The sequence below is a fragment of the Schistocerca nitens genome, chromosome 9, assembly GCF_023898315.1.
Source record: "Schistocerca nitens isolate TAMUIC-IGC-003100 chromosome 9, iqSchNite1.1, whole genome shotgun sequence".
In the NCBI taxonomy this organism is placed as follows: Eukaryota; Metazoa; Arthropoda; class Insecta; order Orthoptera; family Acrididae; genus Schistocerca; species Schistocerca nitens.
The window spans coordinates 320,287,101-320,305,347 of record NC_064622.1 but is presented as its reverse complement, the minus strand read 5'-3'; the positions used below and the strand labels follow the sequence as shown (position 1 = coordinate 320,305,347).

Below are 18,247 nucleotides of genomic sequence, written 5' to 3'. Positions count from 1 at the left end.
TCTCCCAAGGCTTTAAGTAGTTCTAATGGAATGTTGTCTACTCCCGGAGCCTTGTTTCGACTCAGGTCTTTCAATGCTCTGTCAAACTCGTAACGCAGTATCGTATCTCCCATTTCATCTTCATCTACATCCTCTTCCATTTCCATGATATTGTCCTCAACTTCATCGCCCTTGTATAGACCCCATATATACTCCTTCCACCTTTCTGCTTTCCCTTCCTTGCTTAGAACTGGGTTTCCATCTGAGCTCCTGATATTCATACAAGTCCTCCAAAGGATTCTTTCATTTTCCTGTAGGCAGTATCTACCTTACCCGTAGTGGGATAAGCCTCTACATCCTTACATTTGTCCTCTAGCTATCCGTGCTTAGCCATTTTGCACTTCCTGTCGATCTCATTTTTCAGACGTTTGTACTGCTTTTTGCCTGCTTCATTTACTGCATCTTTATATTTTCTCCTTTCATCAATTAAATTCAATATTTCTTCTGTTACCCAAGGATTTCTACTAGCCCTCATCTTTTTACCTACATGATCCTCTGCTGCGTTCACTACTTCATCTCTCAAAGCTACCCATTCTTCTTCTACTATATTTCTTTCCCCCATTCCTGTCAATTGTTCCCTTATGCTCTCCCTGTAACTCTGTACAACCTCTGGTTTAGTGTTTATCCAGGTCCCATCTCCTTAAATTCCCACCTTTTATAGTTTCCTATCTTTCTGAAATTTATTCAGTTTTGATCTACAGTTCATAACCAGTAACTTGTGATGAAATTCCACACCTGATGCTGCAAATACGTTAAAATTTAAAATTTGGTTCCTAAATCTCTGTCTTACCAAGATATAAACAATTTGAAACCTTCCATTATGTAATCAGTCTGAAACTCTCCGTGGTTTAAAAATGGTTCAAATGGCTCTGAGCACTATGGGACTCAACATCGTAGGTCATAAGTCCCCTAGAACTTAGAACTACTTAAACCTAACTAACCTAAGGACATTACACACACCCATGCCCGAGGCAGGATTCGTACTTGCGACCGTAGCAGTCCCGCGGTTCCGGACTGCAGCGCCAGAACCGCACGGCCACCGCGGCCGGCCTCTCCGTGGTCTTCAGGTCTCTTTGATTCCTAACCCAAATGTTAGTGATGATTAAATTATGCTGTTTCCAACATTCTACCAGACAGGTTTTCCTTTTATTCATTTCCCCAAGTCAATATTCACCTATTATGTTTCTCTTCTCTTCCTTTTGCTTCTATCGAATTCCAGTCCCCATCACAAATATTCGTTTCCTTTAACTATCTGAATAATTTCTTGTATCTGATCGTACATTTCTTCAGTCTCTTCAACGCCTGCGAAACTAATTGGCATATAAACTGGTACTAGTGTGGTAGGTGTGCGATTATGTCGCTTTTGTCAGAGGATTTTGCATTTGCGCCCTGTATGGTCGCTAAGATGATTCTCCATCCGTCTCTGTCCATAGTGCCACCAGACAGCATACACTATTGTAGAGGGCAGTGATCACAATGTTTTGGCTCAAGATATATCAGAAAAGTCACGGAGTAGAGCTGCTGATATGTGTAAACGTTTTTGGACCAGAGAGAACGGGCGGCAGGACGGCCTTCTGATGACCCTACCTGCTTTAGGATGCTTATCGGCAAACGCAGTAGAAGGGGAATCACGTGTATGAAATGGTTAGTAATTTTACAGTCCAGACGGCGTCTTCTGTTATGTCCTGAGGACGGACTCTCATGTCCGTTTGCTGCTGTGGTTCTCTGACTGGACATGTGCGGCAGTGCTCAGTCTGTCATGCACCTCCTCTCGACTTCCCAAACCGCCTCGTCGAATTGTCGGGTGATGTGACCCCCGACGCTATTGGCCTACCAGGCAGTGCATGTTGCCGACATGGCCGACGCTGGTGCCCATAAGGTGAGCGCGTTGTCGTGGGTCAGAGGCTGCGAGCTTAGAACAACTCGTGCCCAGCCCAATTTCGCGACCACACAGCCACGACTATGGAGCTCTTGCAACTGTCTCGACGTTGTACATCTTGAGCTTGGCCCGTTCACTGTTTCTTTTTTGCTTCTTTTTCCACAGTTCAGTACACTTCCTTCCCGTTCTGTCTAGCTCCTGAGTGGCTCATCAGCGGCAGTTATCGTTCTGGTCTCAGACGGCTCTTCGCAGCTCTAGAAGACGCAGTTATCCTCGCTCGGCAGTGCGGCAGAGATGGACCGGAGAAATAGAGCAATCTTCTAGAAACTGCTACTTAACAGTAATCAGAGACTCGAGTGAGAATGAGGTGAACACCATCGACCCTTCTGATCTAATGACTACTGTCGTGCCGGCTGGCGTACTGGGAAGCTTAACTTGTTACTAAGTAATTTCCTGTCTTCCTAGGGGTGGCCGAGCGGTTCTAGGCGCTACAGTCTGGAACCGCGCGACCGCTACGGTCGTGGATGTGTGTGATGTCCTTAGGTTAGTTAGGTTTAAGTTGTTCTAAGTTCTAGGGGACTGATGACCTCGGAAGTTAAGTCTCATAGTGCTCAGAGCCATTTGAACCAACCAGTCTTCCTAAACTGAACTGTTCTGCTGTGCAATAATATTCTACAGAGAATATTGGACATAACTTGCTCCCCTTCTCACAACTGTTTATCGTAGGTCGCTGGAACAACAGGAAGAATCGAATGGAAAAAGGGTTTGAGCATTAGTGGGACTGGCGCCAGTAGTATCTCTGACATGAGTACAATCCATTTCCTCTTGCAGAGGTTTGGCTTTGGGCTTGAGCTGGCTACAGATTTAAGGCTGTGCCGACCGCGAACAGGAGAGAGGACACGACGCTTTGAGAACGTTACGCTGCGGTACCTGAGTCGGCGATTGGGTGCCGGACGGAAGCGAAGACGGCGTGCCCGAGGCAGGGCGGCGGTTGTCACGTGGTTGTACTGGAGTCGGCGGGAGTTGGCCGGCGTTGTGCATTCTCCGGGAACGTCGTGAGCTGTGGATGTGCCCGCTTCCTTGGAGGGACACGCTGCTATGGCCTTTCGAAGTGATGACATCTTCGCAAAATCGCCCCAGAATCAAGACACCAAGTTAAATACGCTACTGACTAAGAGCGCTTAGTTAACTGTCAATGTGATCGCTTTCGGTACAGTTAGACGTTGCAAGACGTGTGATGTTATGTTTGATTTCATTTGAGGCCTCTTACTAAGCGTGTGCTCTACTTCCGCACAACATCGATGTATTTGCAGATGTGTGTCCTTAAGTTCTAGTCAGTGTCGGTTCTCGTGAGCCAGTTCATTTTCCACTCTTAGTGTTTATCAAGTACTGTTTCACTTGAAGGACTTGCGAGTGAAATTAGTTATTGTTTAGCCTTGATTTCATAATTTACTGGTCTACCTTAGATTTTAAAGTTAAGGAAAGTTTCCTGCCTCCGGTTGTTGTGTGTGGTCTGTGTTTCAGTGAGCTAGGCAGCGGGCAACGGAAGCGTAGAGCTTCCCTTTAGATTACAAGTTTGGCTTACGGGCGGTGGACTTCGCCTGAGCTCGTATGTTCCTCTTCGGTAGCGTTTGCTTGGTTCACATTTCGGTGGTCTACTCGACGTGGGGTTACAAACGGAGCCACGTCTTGGTTCGAAGTATTACTTCTCTCAGTCGGTTCCACAGTTCGTGGTTAAACTTCGGCCTGACAAGCTTGGGCCTTGCTTCGGTTGGTACACATTTTCTGTTGTGTCTTAGTCGCGCGGGATTAGCCGAGCGGTCCAAGGCGCTGCAGCCATGGACTGTGGGGCTGGTCCCGGCGGAGGTTCGAGTCCTCCCTCGGGCATGGGTGTGTGTTTGTCCTTAGGATAATTTAGGCTAAGTAGTGAGTAAGCTTAGGGACTGATGACCTTAGCAGTTAAGTCCCATAAGATTTCACACACATTTGAACATTTTTTTTTTGTTGTGCCCTAAGTAGAGCTGCTTTGTTAACTCACGGTCATATTTTGCCTGAGTGGCGGTTCTTAATGTTTGGCTAATGATTTATTAACTTGCTTATGATTCTATGTAATGTAAGCCTCTTAAATAATCTTACCCGAGTGGCGCCTGTCAAAGTATATGTGTTTGTCTGGGTAGCTAATAAACCCATTGGAATTGAAATGTTCACTTTATTGGGTCAGCACTTCCACCCCCTTTAGATTTAAAGGTTAAACAAACAGGTGTCAAGTAATACAGGTAATTCCATTCTGTACGAGAATAATGGAAATGTTTCATACTCATGCTTTATAACGTTTCTAGCATACGTAGGAGTCCTCGTGAATTACGTAAGCAGAGATCTCGCGTAACGCAGCTCACTCTGTTCCCCTGTGAAATCGAGAGCGCCGGAGAACATGGCGCCCAGGCTGATGGCGTGGTGCTTGACTTCAGGAATACGTTCGATACAGTTCCGCACAGTCGTTTAGTGAATAAAATAAGACTTTACCGAGTGTCGGACCTGATTTCTGGCTCGATGCTGGACTTCCCAGCAGTCAGAACTCAACACGTCGTTCTTAACGCACCGAGATCGATAAATATGAAAATCTCTGAGTAGCACTCCAGTGGAGAGTTATACGGCCGATACTATTCATAATATATACAGTCTAGTGAATAACGCAGGCAGCTTCATAAGGATGTCGTGTATAAGAAAGATTGAAATATTACCTCCCTCCGATTTCTCTGAAGTGTGAAAGTTTCCCTAGATTCGATACAATTGAATTAATTTAATTAAATGACATGTACGTACAGATGCAGACAACAATAGCCACGAGAGAGTAACAATTCATTTGATGGTGATAAGTGATCTTGTTATCACACAGGGTTCGTGTTTCGGAAAGACAGTACAGTCATTCAGTACAGAGTTCTGTATGCGAATACTAGACCTTTTCCTCCCAGATTAAATAAAGGACAGTGGAGCCAGTGGCTGACTGGAAGCGAAGATCGACAGCGCCACTGTTTAGAGACCAATGACCAAATTATTCTCAGCACAGGTCGCACAAAGATTACTGCAATATACTTCAAATGACCGGTAATGTATCTCATGGCCATTTTTTATTCTGTTCAAAGACAAATTAATGACCGTACACGGTATGTGTTCAGTCTAACGTCTCCAACAACAATTCGTTGCCGACTTCGCTTTCGAGCCGTTGAATATTTTGTAAGTAAGTGAATACATATGAATGACAGAATTACGAATAACAGCAGAATATGTCACACTCGAAAGATTAATTTTGTTTAAGGCAGTGAAAAAATACGTTCACCGGCAGATAGATAAGGAATATCTCAACTTTTAAAAGTCTTGATTTGAAATAAAGGTTGGCGGTATCTTTCATAGCATATCTGCATTTTACATTATCGTTTTAAAGGGAGAAGTAGGAAAGACGCACAAAAGCACTAAAGCTAGGCTCTAACCTTAGTATCAATGAGGAAAACATGTAGGTTCAAAATGGTTCAAATGGCTCTGAGCACTATGGGACTTAACAGCTGAGATCATTAGTCCCCTAGAACTTAGAACTACTTAAACCTAACTAACCTAAGGACATCACACACATCCATGCCCGAGGCAGGATTCGAACCTGCGACCGTAGCGGTCGCGCGCTTCCAGACTCTAGCGCCTAGAACCGCTGGACCATTCCGGCCGGCAAAACATGTAGGTTTTGTAAAGAAAGAGCCCAAGTTGCAACTCCACAAGACTGTAGCGAAATGCCTGCAGACCTGCGGAGGACTGGTGGTGTACGCTGAACTTAAATAAATGTAACGTATTGCGTATAGATAGGCCGACAGATTCACTGCTGTTCTGTTACAGTAGTGACAACAAACCACAGGAAGTCCTTAACAACCTTGAGGTACTTTCCAGGCAGTGGTTCAGTGGATAAATATTAAACAAATTCTACCACGATGGAAGAGGCATAGAAAACACTTGTGTAAGACCGTTTCTTGAGTATATTCATCAACCTGGGAGCTTTACCATATTGAACAGATCTGTGAGATGGAAGCGATACCCAGATGTTCAACAAACTGCAGTGGCAGACGCTACAAGAGAAACGTTGTGCTCCACCGAGAGGTTTTCTCTTAAGTTTCCGAGATCGTACATTCTAAGAAGGGTCGGACAACATATCACTTCCTACGCTATATCCATCGCGAAATGACTGTGACGAGAAAACAATAGAAATTAAACATTATACGAAAGGATAACTACAGGCATTCTTCTCACGTACCATTCGCCAATTCAGCTGTGAAAGGTAGCTTGTCGAGTACAGGCCCAGATTAGCCAGGTGTACGTGTATAAAAACCAGTACTGTTGCTACTGTATTTCTGAACCATCTGCTCACGAAGTTCGCTGTCACGATATCTGCATTATTTACGTACTCTGTGCTGGATGATTTCAACAACGTGATATATGTGCAAGGATATAGATCTACAACATTGAAATTGATAAATATAAATACTTATTTATTTATTTATTTTACCTGACCACGAATTACGTATAAAACCATTTATAATAATGAAAGTAAATTTACATAACACATTTGGAGAATAGCGATCTTATTGAGATAAAATTGACTGCTTTTAAACAATTTAGTGACAGTAATATAAATAATCGCCAACGGCTTTGCCGCAGTGGTAACACCGGTTCCCGGCAGACTATCGAAGTTAAGCACTGTCGGGCTGGGCTAGCACTTGGATGGGTGACCGTCTTGTCTGCCGAGCGCTGTTGGCAAGCGGGGTGCGCTCAGCCCTTGTGAGGCAAACTGAGGAGCTACTTGATTGAGAAGTAGCGGCTCCGGTCTTGGAAACTAACGTACGGCCGGGAGAGAGGTGTGCTGACCACAAGCCCCTCCGTATACGCATCCAGTGACGACTGTGGGCTGAGGATGACACTGAGGTTGGTCGGTGCCATTGGGCCGTCATAGGTTTTAATATTAATAATCATAGCCTAATAATAATAATAATAGTAATAATAATAAAAGGGACAGTCAAATCAAACCCGGATACCAGCCACAGCAGGGCAATGTAATAGTTCAATTGAAAGGTAATAACCACATGCCTTAGGACATTTATCCCACTGTGAGACGAGGTGATCCATTGCTGTCAAGTAGAACACGATGGGCTGCTGACGGATCCACAACTGCAGACACTCCCACACTATTCCGCCTGAAACCAACGTCCATAATAATAATAATAGGAAAGGGCATTGAGAGTGGTATACATTAGTTAGCACATTGAAGTGACTTGTAATAAGCGGAAAGGATAAAGTAACTGGTGAAAATTCAGAAGACTGTACCTGTTACGAAAGAACGGAATTTAAAAAGAGAACACTCAAGACAATGGAGACGGAAAAGTTGTGGGGGAGGTGAGACTAGTGGATGAGATAGGTGGTTATTGTGATACAGGTTGGACCATTAAGTGTCTTTTGAAGTTTTGAAGGAATTCAATCACTCTAACGTCTCGAGGAAGGTTGTTCCAAAGCCTGGTCCCTACTATAGGAAATGATTTAGAGGATATAGAAGTGTTACATAATAATATAGAGAGGATTTTACTTTGTTGAGAACGAGTATTTCTGCTGTACTGTGCTCATTATAGAGCTGAAGATAAATTAGAAGGAGTGAAATGATTGCGAATATGATAGAACAAATATAGAATATGGTAGTTTCTCTGCTTATCGGTACTTGGCCCTGATAATTGTTCGTAGGCAGGAGTGATATAGTCGAAGTAGCGCGTCAGAAATGAATCGCACACAAGAATTCATCGCCAACAGCAGTCGGCGCGAGCTTTCGTACGAAAGTCCTTGGACAATAGTGTCACCTTAATCAAGTACGCGGAGTATTTGTGACTCTGCGAGCTCCTTTTTAACCTCTAAAGTAAATACTATTCCACATTTCTGTAGTGAATAGAGTGACAGAGACACCTTATTACTGACTGCAGATGTTTGTTCAGACAAATCTACACTGGACTCGCATTCGGGAGGACGATAGTTCAATCCCGGGTCCGACCATCCTGATTTAGGTTTTCCGTGATTTCCCTAAAGCGCTTCAGGCAAATGCCGGGATGGTTCCTTAGAAAGGGCACGGCCGATTTCCTTCCCCATCCTTCCCTAATCCGAGCTTGTGCTCCGTCTCTAATGACCTCGTTGTCGACGGGACGTTAAACAGTAATCTCCTCCTCCTCCTCCTCAGACGAATCCATGTGATCTCTGTAAGTCCATCTTTACACAAGCTGGTTGCGGGGCCTCGGCTGTTCAGTGTAAAATGTCAAATCAAAACATCTTCAGCCATTTAAAGTTCCAGTTGTATTTTATTTGTGCAACTAGTTGAAGTACTACATTACACCATCCTTAGGCCTCCTGACCGACGCGTAGGATGAATCCCATCTCTCGATCAGCCAAAGTAGGGGCGAGCATTCAGTGACTGGTATTCGTAGATTTCTTCTTAACACAGTGATCTCTTCGATCATATCTTGCTGACTCGCGTGATGATCGAAGAAATCGCTATTTTAACAAGCAATCTACGGATACGAGTCACTGAATGCTCGCCCCTATTTTGGCTGAACCAGAGGTGGGATTCTTCCTACGAGACAGGTAAGAGGCCTAAAGATGGTGTAATCTAGCGCTGAACTGGAAGTTAAAGTGGCTGAATGTGATTTGGTTCAAATGGCTGTGAGCACTATGGGACTTAACAGCTGAAGTCATCAGTCCCCGAGAACTTAGACCTACTTAAACCTAACTAACCTAAGGACATCACATACATCCATGCCCGAGGCAGGATTCGAACCTGCGACCGTAGCGGTCTTGCGGTTCCAGACTGATGCGCCTAGAACCGCATGGCCACACCGGCCGGCTCAATGTGATTTGATCTTACATTTTATAATCTGAGTGATTTTCGAGAATCATCCCAATTTTTTTTGCGGTTGAAGAATGGGTTATTTCTGAGCCACTTAGGATTATGGATGGAAGGTTTGTCTGAATTAAGACGTTATGTGTTTTATGAGCGACTAAGACTGTTTGTGTTTTTGGTGGGTTACGTTTCAAAGCTGTGTTCTGCTCCTTCTTTGATGAGACAAGTAAAACGGCATTTACATGTTTCATAACTGTACACAGATTTCTTAAACTTCCACTTCGATATAACCGAAGATCGTCAGAATATGAGTGGAATCTGCTGTGGCAGAGAATAGTTGTCACATCATTAACATATAACGAGATTGAAATGGATGCAGTACTGATCCTCGTGGCACCATTGATACTGCATCACTCCATTCATATGTTTTTGTTCCAATCACTACACACTGTTGACGTGAGGTAAGGTATGAGTGGAAACATTGTACAGCGCAGGTATGATCCAAAATTATGCTGGTGATTACCACACACTGTTCTTACTGCTCGCTTTTGCACAATCGATAGTTGCTTGCTAAATGATGAATTAAACCAGAAAATTATCCCCTCACACATTATTGAGCAGAAATATCTAAAATAGTTTCGAAGGTTGACTAGTTTGTTTCCAAGAGTAGCAATTAGACAACTAATAAACACAACTGAAATCAATTGTTGACCAGTTCAGCAATATATAACCCAAAAATTGGGACCATTGTACTCCGTTTAATAACACCAGTTTCATATGTCACATCAGTGGTTGGGAGGACTATCTCTTGTACAAAGGTATACAAATTGTTGATCGAAAATATTATGACTACTCCCCACCGCGAGTTTGGATGCCGCTTGGTAGCGCTAAAAGGCGGGTAACGCGGTGACAATTGTATTGTAAGCGGAGCAGACACGGACGGGAGATCACCCAAGCGAAGATATGGGCTGCAAATGGGGAAATCCATAGAGATAAGCGACTCTGATAAAGAGAAGATTATTATTAAGCGGAGCCTGTGAAAGACTATCTCCAGAACGGCGAAGCTGGTCAAATGTTCACGTCCTAATTTTGTGAGCAACTATGGAAAGAAGTAGGATACTGAAACTACACTAGGCGCTACGTGTGGAACGGAGGATTGACTGCTCTGTAAAGTAGGATAGCTGACGGTATGTAGGATCCCTGCATAAACATCACAAAGCTGGTGCACTTACAAGCGTTTCGGAGTAGGTCTACATCGTTCATCGCACGTTATTGAAAATGGAGCTCCACAGCCAACCACCCCTATACGTTCGCATGCTCACCCAACGACAGTGTAGTCCTTGCACAGTATTTCGAATTATGTGACTCGTTGCCTTCATCAGGAACAACCTGAAAGCGTGCGTGGTGACAGTGATATTTGGCAGGACCCCCTACACATCAAGATACACGGTCCACTCACATTAATGTCACCACTGCCTAAGTTCGACGTCAACGTGCAGGGGGCACGGAACCATCGGGATTCGACCGTCGATCAATGGGTCGATCTTCGGGTGAATCACGTTTTTGCTACACTACGTCGCTGTTCGTCCCACAAAAGCCGTCATCGAAGTGAACGGCGACTGGAAACGTGCAGCGCACGGCGGATGCAGGCTGGTGGGAGCAGTATTTTGCTACGGGAGACATTTTCCTGCGCTTGCACGACACCTGTGGTAGTAATGAAAGACAAGCTGACAGCTGCGAACCACCTGCGTGACTTCATGCTCGATGTCTTCCTCGACGGTGATGTCGTCTTTCATTAGTATTATTGTCCCTGTCTCGGAGCCAGAACTGTGCTACACTGGTTTGAAAAGCAGTATAGTGAACTCATGTTGATGGATCGCCGACCAAATTCGCGTGATGTAAATCCTATGATATGGGTCGTTATCGGGCACCATCACCGCTTACGGAAATAAGAGACCGTAATATACGCGAATTGCCAACAGCCTTGCTGCAGTGGTAACACCGGCTCCCGTCAGATCACCGAAGTTAAGCGCTGTCGGGCTGGGCTAGCACTTGGATGGGTGACCATCCGATCTGCTGAGTGCTGTTGGCAAGCTGGGTGCACTCATCCCTTGTGAGACAAACTGAGGAGCTAATTGATTGAGAAGTAGCGACTCCGGTCTCGTAAACTGACATACGGCCGGGAGAGTGGTCTGCTGACCACATACCCCTTCATATCCGCATCCAGTGCCGCCTGTGGTCTGAGGATAGCACGGGGGCCGGTGGGTACCTTTGTGACTTCCAAGGCCTGTCCGGACGGAAAATATACGCGAATTTCAGTTCCTGTGCTATGGCATTAATGCAACATAGCTCCAGAAACATACTGTCGGATTCCTGATACGCAGAAATGGTTCAAATGGCTCTGAGCACTATGGGACTCAACTTCTGAGGTCATTAGTCCCCTATAACTTAGAACTAGTTATACCTAATTAACCTAAGAACAGCACAAACATCCATGCCCGAGGCAGGATTCGAACCTGCGACCGTAGCGGTCTTGCGGTTCCAGACTGCAGCGCCTTTAACCGCACGGCCACTTCGGCCGGCGATACGCAGAACCAGTGATGTATTTCGTTTCACAGACGGACAATCAAGCTATTTAGCAGGTGGTCATAATGGTTTGGTGTAATTCTTCAGGCTTACCCGGTGATCTTTTTGCGTCTTGAGGTGTCAGGTTTTCTGCTGGTTGTGTAGTCCATGCACAGTATTTCGATTTATGTGACTCGTTGTCTTCATCAGGAACAAACTGAAGGCGTGCGTGGCGACAGTGATATTTGGCAAGACCACCTACACCTCAAGATAAACGGCCCACTCTCATTAATGTCACCACTGTCTAAGTTAGACGTCAACGTGCAATAATTCAAATGGCTCAAATGGCTCTGAGCACTATGGGCTTAACATCTGAGGTCATCAGTCCCCCAGAACTTAGAACTACTTAAACCTAACTAACCTAAGGACATCACACACATCCATGCCCGAGGCAGGATTCGAACCTGGAACTGTAGCGGTCGCGCGGTTCCAGACTGAAGCGCCTAGAATCGCTCGGCCACACCGGCCGGCGTGCAATAATTCTTCACAGTCTGGCAGTGGAGGGTATATTAATGGTGTCGGGGGACGCGGAAAACAGTGCAGTCGCAATGCGGAAACACGGCGATTCACCTAAAGTCCAAAAGAACATGAGGATTGCCTTTTGGACAAAGGATGGAATCATTTGCGAAACGGTTAAGTTTGTATACAGTTCGTGTGCCACCGTGATTGAAGTATAACGTGCATGGCCAAATGGAGCTACCAAATCCAGCGCCGAGCCAACTGTGTACACTACGGGCCCTACACGACAATGGTCTACGATGGCTGCGGACATGTGTTCGGGCCAACAGACGTGCAACTGTCTTGTAACTGACTGAGCGAATGACTCAAGGTCTCCTCAACAGTCGTTCAGCAAACGTTGCTGTGTATGGTCCTGTGTACCAGGCACCTTGTCCATGCAGCCGTGCTGATTGCTGTTCATCGGCGATGAAGACTGGAGCCGGCCGATGCGGCCGATCGGTTCTAGGCGCTTCAGTCTGGAACAGCGCGTCGGCTACGGTTGCAGCTTCGAATCCTGCCTCGGCCATGGATGTGTGTGATGTCCTTAGGTTAGTTAGGTTTAAGTAGTTCTAAGTTGTAGGGGACTAATGACCTCATCTGTTGAGTCCCATAGTGCTCAGAGCCATTTGAAGACTGGAATTTGTGCGTCAGAACTGCATTGTGCTTTTACTGAGTGGAGACAGGTCACCTTTCCGATGAATCACATTTTATGCTCGGTCGGCGTGAAACGCCTGAAACCGAACACCCTTCAGCAATCTTCGGATGGGTCCTTCCAGGAGAACGGCGTGTTTAGAACTGGGAAATCTTTTCGTCGTTCTGGAAGTCACAGTGGATGAACACAAGTATCCACCTATCCTTGAGCACCATGTTCACCTCTATTCTCAATTCACCATAGCTCGGTGTCATGGCACTAACTGCAGGTCAATGCACCGTGCCACACAGCTCACAGTGTACGTGCGTGCTGAGAAGGTTATCAAGATGAATTTACCGTAGTCCCCTGGCCATCAAACTCCCCGTACCTAAGCCCAACTGAGAATCGTATATCGGGCTGTTCGCGTAATTGATACCGAACCAAAAAACCTAGTGCAATTGGCCATTGTGCTGTAGCTGGCATGACTCCACATCGCTGTCGGTACCTTCCAGAACCTCAATGACACATTTGGAAGTCTCACTGCGGTCAGTACTGCAAAAAGTGGTCACGTTAATGTGACTGGACAGTGTATAGGTGGCTGGTATTTCTCCAAATTTAAGGGACAATCCATTTTCAGGGAACCATTCAACAATTCACTGATAACATTACTAATTTCTGTTGTCGTGTGTCGTGGCCCTCCCGTCGGGTAGACCGCTCGCCTGGTGCAAGTCTTTCGATTGGACGCCACTTCGGCGACTTGCGCGTCGATGGGGATGAAATGATGATGATTAGGACAACACAATACCCAGTCCCTGAGCGGAGAAAATCTCCTACCCAGCCGGGAATCGAACCCGGGCCCTTAGGATTGACAGTCTGTTGCGCTGACCACTCAGCTACCGGGGGCGGACACTAATTTCTGTTGCTCTCTCTCTAATGGGAATGTCTTACAGCACTTGTATCAATTGCAAAAAGTACCAATTCTGCTCAACGAATGGGAAGCTGGAGGTCACTCATGTATACAGGGTGATTCGGTCATAATGTTGCAGATATTCAGAGATTTTGAAAAATGGTGGAACTATGAGCCTTAGGAATCCCACTGCGGGAAGCTACCGATCGAAAGCTATAAACGAAAATGGTTATCATCCCTCTGATAGTAGACCCCTTCTGCTGCAAACTCTTTGCAGGAGGTAGTATGCACCAAAGCAAGAAAAGATTCCAGTAAGCATGGCCTCTAAAATACGTACGAGCACTTGTTCAACTTTGATACTGTGAGACACATGTCTTGATTCAAATGGCTCTGAGCACTATGGTACTTAATACCTGAGGTCATCAGTCCCCTAGAACTTAGAACTACTTTAACCTAACTAACCTAAGGACATCCCACACATCCATGCCCGAGGCAGGATTCGAACCTGCGACGTTGGAAGTCGCGAGGTTCCGGACTGAAGCGTCTAGAACCGCTCGGCCACCGCGGCCGGCGAAACACATGTCTTCTACTGAAGAAGTGCTCATAAGTCGTGCATGCATTTTAGAGCATACATTTTCGCTAATAAATTTCGAACTGGTCGTTTCCGGACCATTGCCTCAAACTGATACATTTATCCTTCTCCACCATTTCTGAAAATTTGTAACATCAACACTGAATCACCCTGTACAAGGAATAATAGTAGAAAAATTTTACCCTCTGTAACTTCCTTATAGTTTTCTGCCAAATAACTAAAATTCTCTCTTTCCAACGTTGTTTGAATTATTCAGCACAACATTTTGCATTCTGTTGGTTGGTACAATGTTCTCATACCCGCTTTGTGAACCTTTTATTATAGCAACTATGATTCAGCTGGTTGGTTTGCATTACTTTCGTATTCTGTGGTGATCCACTAAGGATGGTATAGCCGGCCGCGGTGGTCTCGCGGTTCTAGGCGCGCAGTCCGGAACCGTACGACTGCTGCGGTCGCAGGTTCGAATCCTGCCTCGGGCATGGATGTGTGTGATGTCCTTAGGTTAGTTAGGTTTAAGTAGTTCTAAGTTCTAGGGGACTGATGACCACAGCAGTTGAGTCCCATAGTGCTCAGAGCCATTTGAACCATTTGAGCCAAGGATGGTATAAGCCGACCGAAACGTCTGTGCGGCGAAGTGCAGACAAAGCCTTTTTTGTAACAGGCTCGCTACTGCAGCGTTCCCGTGGCGAGTCGGTGGGAAGTTTGCCAGCAAACGCCTGCCGTAGATTGCTTTTGCCTGCCCCAAATGTGGACACACAAAAACGGCAGCGTTAGACATTAGAGCTGATACTAGAGCAAGTTAACGCAACCGAGGAACTAGACTAAATGCATTCAAAAATTGAAATTCCTGGGATAGGCAGGGATGATGGCATCCGAAGGGAGTTTCAGAATGAAAGAAGTAATTACCCATCAAATGTATATATTTTCTTCTACGGAATACAGATGAACAAGTCCGAGTCAGCCTCTGACACCATCAGCCATTCAAGGTGGTGAGGTCAGGGCGTCAGTTTTGGCTTTAGCTCGAAGTTTTAAAAGTAAGGATAGAGAGGGCTTCTGTCATAGTCAGATGGAAGCCAGCGTCAAGGAGAGCGGCCATTCTCGGTCCTATGCTCCAGCAATAGCCAGCATTCAACATGTGATTTATCTCTCACCCTTTCTATAGTCTGTTCAAAGCGATGCACAGTATGTGTGAGAGATTTTCGCCCTATATAATTACTGTGGGTGGATTCGACAGCATCGTTTGCTTTTTAATTATATTTGCCTTCAGTGTTATGTTGTTATCATATTTACTTGCAGGTCGTTTTATTAATACTAATGATTATAACCTTCATTTACAAAGCTGTTTCTTTTGTTGTAACTTTATTTAATGTTAATATTTGCAATGTGTACAATGTAAAACTTGTTGCCTACGTAACGAAACACTGTGCCAATTAGATCGTAATTATTACCTATTTTCGTTAAATGTAAGGGAAGGCAGTTGCTAGTGGAGGTGTGAGACGATGGCAGAACGTTAGTAGAGCAATGGTTCATGTAATACGGAAAGAAGTAATATTTTGAGAATGTCTAGATACTCGTGGAGAAGAGTGTAGACAGGGGTATTGAAAGGAGATCAAGTTAAATTGAAACTGTTTTGGAGAAATTGCAGTAGTAATAAAGAGTGTTGTTGTAAATAGTAAAGGCTTCGTGTTATTACGGGTAGAAAAACTAAATTGAGACATCCCGTACGTAAAAATCGTTTAAAGCCTATGGACATGTATAAAAGGAAAGAGAAGACATTGGAAGACGGGAGAAGTGGAATCAGTCGTTTAATACAAATTTGTAAGAGGGAAGAGAATAGCAGGATAGATCGAGAATTAATCCTGGATGGCAACATGTCGTGTTTTAAGAAAGTTATTAACTGTTGGGCCTCTTATCGGAAGTACATGGGTGGAAGGAGCTAGAAAATAGTTTAGTGGCTAGTGCAGGTGCTCGTGTGAAATTAAATTAGTCGGCGAAATGGAAGGTATCTTCGGATTGTGTGACACAGTTGGAATGTGCCAAATAAAGCAACTGTGTTTCGTGAAAAGGTCACTGTTACGTGGATTTTCGTGTGCAATTGACTGGCTACTTAGAACCGTTCACTAATTTGTGACAGCTCAGTTCGTGATTCGTAGAAAGTGAAGGAGTTTGAATAAATGTGCGACCTTCCTAATAAATCTATATGACGTGGCAGGTGTTCGTTGTTACCACAAACAATTGTTCTTTTCCGAAAATACCTCGCCTAAATCCCATGCAAAATTTGTGAGTGAAGTCGGCAGGCATTGCGAAGTGTCCGTCATCTTACAATTTTGTTGTCTGAGGTGTTCTGTACGCTGAAGCATGCTTTTTACTGTTATCTGTGTGTTCATGGAATCCTGTTTTAGTTTCTCCCTGCTTTACCGATACACACCGCATGATAAAGAGAAAGTGAAGCACCGGTAAGATAAGGTCGTATTTGAATGTAACTCTGTACATTTACACAACATCGGCGGATATGTAAATGATAAAGAATTACAATTCTCTGTGACAGGCAGAACGGGCACCAAAGTACAGTAGTGTTGCTCGTATTTAGTGTTCTTAGTGGGTCTGGTAGCACATATGTGCCATGCACTCACGACTACTATCGATAGTGCCTACGCTAGGTATGCCTCTGGTCGTCGCTGGGAGACCGGAGGACACTTAGCCGCAAAAACAGCGGCGGACGGGATATAAGCCCGCCCTCGTCTAGCTATGGAGGTATCTACAGTCGAATTAAAATAACTTGATACTTGACACTTTGCGCTTTGGAGCTGGTTTCACTCATTGTCACCACCTAAACGTTCTCCGTTGCCAAACTGCCACAACAATTGGTCAGGTCATCTTGTCCACAGACACACACACACACATACACACACACACACATACACACACACACACACATACACACACACGCGCGACGACGCCAATGATATACAAGCGTTTCATACACGGTACTAACAAAACACTACTATATCTTTCTGCAAAAGTCGCCATTCAGCATCACATATTCAGTTGTCCAGTCGCAGAGATCGGCTTACATTCGATAAGCTTCGCACGACATTCGCTTGGTTCAAATGGCTCTGAGCACTATGGGACTTAACAGCTGAGATCGTCAGTCCCCTAAAACTTAGAAGTACTTAAGCCTAACTAACCTAAGGACATCACACACATCCATGCCCGAGGCAGGATTCGAGCCTGCGACCGTAGAGGTCGCGCGGTTCCAGACTGCAGTACTGTTACTTACGGAGTTCTCATATTTTCACAGAATTTCGGGGGAAAACCTAATGTGTGTTCTCCAGTTTTAAGGTTTCCTTACGTGGCAAATGGCTGTTAATTCATAACTTATCTTTCTTTTAAAATGTTGTTAAAGTTTCTTGTGAGAAAACTTATAAGATTTTGTTCTGACTGTAATTCTATTTTTAGCATTTACTTTCTTAATCTGTACTGTTCTTGCTATTGTCATTGGAACAGCGAACGTAGCTTGGATTTTTAAATTATCAAAACTATACGTGAAAGTAAATAAAAGCCGCTTAGAGACTACCTCTAGTATAGTTTCCGGCTGTCATTTTAGCTGTAGAGTTTGAAACGTCCCCTTAGAAAAATTATACATGACTGTGCTTAAACTGACACACAATATTTTTAGCGCAACGCAATCTGACTTTCAAAAATCCCTACAAAAGAATGGCCCTGACTAACGTTAACCTATACCTTTCACAAATCACTTACCTCACAAAAATCTTCGTTACACGAACTACTGCAATACAGCGAGCGCCACTACTGCCAGCTAAATAAAAGATTCAAACTACTGAAGGCACTAACTACTGATAGGCATAGTTAGCAAATGAAAGATTTTGATAGAGAACAAACAATGTATTTACCTCAATAGTGTTCAAAAGTCATAATATGTATAGCAGTTCATGACATACAGTCTTACAAATTTCAAAATTCCGCCATCTCTCTCCCCACATCCACCACTGCAGGCGGCTCACCTCCAACTGCGCAACGCTACGCGCTGTTAACATCCAGCTGCCCAACACTACAATGGCAGACAACAATGCAAACTAGCCACAGACTGCACACAGCACAGCCAGTGATTTTCCATACAGAACGCTACGTGGCGTTAGCAATAA

The 18,247-nt window shown here is 44.7% G+C and overlaps 1 pseudogene; it reads left to right on the top strand.

The window, feature by feature from the left end:
• The first annotated feature begins 10,802 nt into the window (after positions 1-10,802).
• On the top strand, positions 10,803-10,920 carry LOC126204602 (5S ribosomal RNA; annotated as a pseudogene).
• The last annotated feature ends 7,327 nt before the right edge of the window (positions 10,921-18,247 follow it).